General features: G+C 37.6%; 1 protein-coding gene across 1 annotated transcript in view; it reads left to right on the top strand.

Moving 5' to 3' along the window:
- The window catches only part of LOC102768798 (gamma-aminobutyric acid receptor subunit alpha-3-like), a gene marked incomplete at its 3' end in the record, with an annotated part of 95,947 nt that overhangs the window by 84,002 nt on the left and 8,199 nt on the right, over window positions 1-3,746 (top strand). The gene's annotated exons all lie outside the window — the stretch shown is intronic.

Below are 3,746 nucleotides of genomic sequence, written 5' to 3'. Positions count from 1 at the left end.
GGGAATCGAACCGTGACCTCCTGGTTCGTAGGCAATGCTCTTAACCATGTTGGCCATGGTAGATGGTTTTTTTTAAATCAGAGTTTTGGCTGTTTGTGGCTGTGTCTCGCTATGCAGCTCTGTCTTTGTGGCAGGACTGCAAGAGAAAAGAAGAAAAAAAAGGGTTCCTTTGCCAAGTTTTGAAACCCCTCCATAAATCACCTGTTTGTTTTTGTTTTACTTTTCAGTCCTTGAGTAGGTGCTTTTATATTTTGTTCAGAGATTTTATTTAGAATCTGTGGGAGAGAAAGACTACATGGCACTTAATCCACCATGCCCAGGAGCCACTTTAGTTTTGTTTTAATTTTAGTTCTTCACCATCTTTTTCTTACAGTCTAGTGTGTGTGTGTGTGTGTGTGTGTGTGTGTGTGTGTGTGTGGTTTTCTTCTACTCTGAGCCCTATTCCAAAGTGGATTTACAATAGTATTTTGAAGTATTTTCTCTATTGTGATATTGCTAATCCACTCTAGGTCCAACAAGTTTACTTGGCTCAATTCCTAATCCCAAAACTGTTTATTTGTATATCATGTCATCCCCACCCACCCCCCAACCCAAGCTTGTAGCCTCAAACAGAGCCCTAAGCATCAGTTCAGCTTAACTTTTTCTATCTTCTTTAAAAAGAAGCCCCAGCTCCAACCAGTAAACACTCGGCCTGTTTACAGCCTTCTCTTTTTTACAGAGTAATATTTTAGTCTCTTTTACTGCAGTTACTTTCAGACTCATAACTCTGGCTTCATCCTTACACCTTCGTTTTGTTTCTAATCCCATGATATTTTGATCTTTTATTTGAAACAACTATATTGTTTTGTCATATATTTCATGCTTTATCTCATTATTGTGTATTCGGATCAGAGTGGTTATGCTGAGATATGAAGTTACTTGTGCCATCTTATCTGGACGTCCCAAACACTTCTTAAGGATGGTAATGTATATGACTCTGGTAGCATCTTTTAATATATTTTGGCCTTGGAAACCATAGTAATTTTTAATATTTGAATAATAACGAAAGCAACTACCATTTTTAAATTAAATGTTATTAGGGTGACATTAGTCAACATGAACATATAGGTTTCATATGTGGATTACTGTTACAATATCTGTATATAGTACCATGTGCCCACCACCCAAAGTCAGATCTTCTCCTGTCACCTTATATTAGGACCCCTTTCTCCCCCCAACCCACTCCCTCTGGCAACCACTACACTGCTGTTTGTGTTCATAAGTTTCAGTTTTATAGCCCACATATGAGGGAAATCATATAGTTTTTAGCTTTTTCTGTTTGACTTATAACTACCATTTTTATAGATAAGGAAACTAAGATATAATTAACTTGAAGTAGGACTAGTAGTCCATGTTCCTATACCAATGGTTTTGCCATTTATTAATTTTATGTTTAAGCTAAAATTCAGTAGGGAATTTTAAAACTGGGAAAATACCAGAGCATCCTTGTAACATTTTGGGATATTCCAGCTCTTTTAAAGATTCTGCTACTTCTCCCCTGGCTTTCAGCTTTTCCTGTAGGGTAGAGAAGACATTGTGTTTTTTGGTCATTATTTGGGCACTGCATCAACTTCTTTCTCTAATTTTGTTACAATGTTGCCCCATGGAAACCCTCTTAGCTCTCAGGAATGGACTCTATTGCAACAAAGAGGTATGAATCTCTGTAGAGGCTGCTCTCTAATGTTTTCATTTCTTCTACAGCTGATGCTGACATTTCTTTCCATGTGGGTGGATAGTTCCATATACTTACCTTTTTCCGCTGGGACTACAAATCCAAATATTGCCATTGGTCCCTATCACAAGAAAGGGAAGTCACTAGAAAATTCTGAGGGCAAAGATATTCTAGGAAGGTGCTGTTGTAGACTATAGTAACACCACTGGGAGCATTGAGCACAGCATCCTTTCTAGAGAAAACTGAAAAATACCATTTGAATATTTTATTTCCATGGAGCAAAACCTGGATATTATTATTTTTCCTATCTTCTTCTTTACTGCTTATTGCTTGTTTGTTTGTTTTTTCTACTGTGCCTATCTTTTTGTTTCTAATTTAGTGCTTCTGACTTACTCTGGGTTTAGAAACCAGGAAACCAAAGATTTATATACTAGTTTTAAATGAACTTTAGATATATCTATGCTGAAACCCTTCATATTCCTGATAAGGAAACTGAGGCTCAGGGAGGTAAAAGTGCTGTTCAAGATAATAGAGTTTGTCAGTAGCACTGATCAGGTTTGTACCAAGAACTGAAATGAGATTCAATGCTTTTTGCATTGTATTCTGGGTAAGTATTGGGTTAGGCAACAAATAATAGGTGCAGGGGGAAAGGTTGCATGAGAGGAATATCCAGAATGAGTGAAAGACAAATGCAGCCATTCGAATTGAAACTTGAGATATGTTTTGGTGCTTTACAATTTAAGTATTAAATGCCAGATTTAAAGGAAGATGAAATGCAGAGGGTGATGGTACAGGAATCAGTGTTTGTGTGGAATCGGTGAAAGGAGTTGAGTGATCTGAGTGCTGTCTAATGCCAACAACTGTTATCTAGCTTGGGACTGAAAGGCATATTTTAGGGTCTCTTTAAGACTGAAATTCCTGAGAATTTTGGGAAACAGGCAGTTAATTTTGTTCTGTACTACCTGTGGGAGGGTCAGGGTTCTAGCAATAGTGGAATGAACGAGAACCCACAGTGATTACGTAGGTGGTAATTGTGGTCTCTCTTAAATCTTGTAGTATTTTTTACTGGTGTTTATAAACAAGCATTGCGTATAGCTAGCTATTGAAGATTTGCTGTACATTTTAGGTACCAGACACTAGATGGAGCAGCATAAACGCAGTGCTAGATTTCTAAGAGACCAAATATGAAAGTTGTGAGTTCTATCAGAACAGCCTGCAAAAGGATGTGTGAGTCAGTTGCAAAGTTTAAATTATAGCTCAGGACCTCTGACACAGTCTTATAATTTCTGCTTCCTTAGGCCACCTGTTTCTGATTACTCCAAAGATTTAACCTGTAATTCATGCTATTGGGAGATGGGTCACTGATTACTTACCCCCCAAGGATTGTCAAAGACAAATGGAAAGATCATTAGCATGAGAACAGAGAAATCCAGCTCCCCAATCCTTGAGGGCCTGTCAAGGTCACTGTAGCCCACTCCCTAAATCCATGTAGCTAGCTGACCCAGACAGCTAGTCACCTGGCACTTCGTTTTCAGCAGCTTGGTCTCCCTTCAAGATGAAAAGTGTGCACTACAATAAACACTTATTCTCCAAAATTTCCAGTGATCTAAAAGAAAACAAAAATGTCAAAGTTTTATTTATTTATTTTGTTTAGCTAACGTTCCAATCCTCAAAGCCTCACTATTCTTAAGAAAAGTGTCTTTGGGAAGGACTGAAGAGTACATCTGTGCTTAAAATGATTTAAAGGGGTATAGTTAGCTTTTGTTCATATAATTCATTTTAGGACCTTGTCTCTAGTGGAATTGTAACAAACTTTTCTACAAAACATATTTCAGGAATGACAGTAAAACTTCAGACCTGAGCCAGAGGAAAGTGAATGGGGGATAGTGAGGTCCTTAAAACCATGTCAAAAGAGGGAAGACACAGTTAATGGAAATAAGGATATTTAGTCTGAAAAGGAACAAGAAGAACAGACTAAGGGGTACTGTGATCACTTTCTTTTGATTTCTGAACATCTTTAAATCTCAAAAGAACA

The sequence above is a fragment of the Myotis davidii genome, unplaced genomic scaffold (genome assembly GCF_000327345.1).
Source record: "Myotis davidii unplaced genomic scaffold, ASM32734v1 scaffold249, whole genome shotgun sequence".
NCBI classification, from domain to species: Eukaryota; Metazoa; Chordata; class Mammalia; order Chiroptera; family Vespertilionidae; genus Myotis; species Myotis davidii.
Note: the sequence above shows the minus strand (reverse complement) of the source record. Positions and strands in the feature narration are given on the sequence as shown.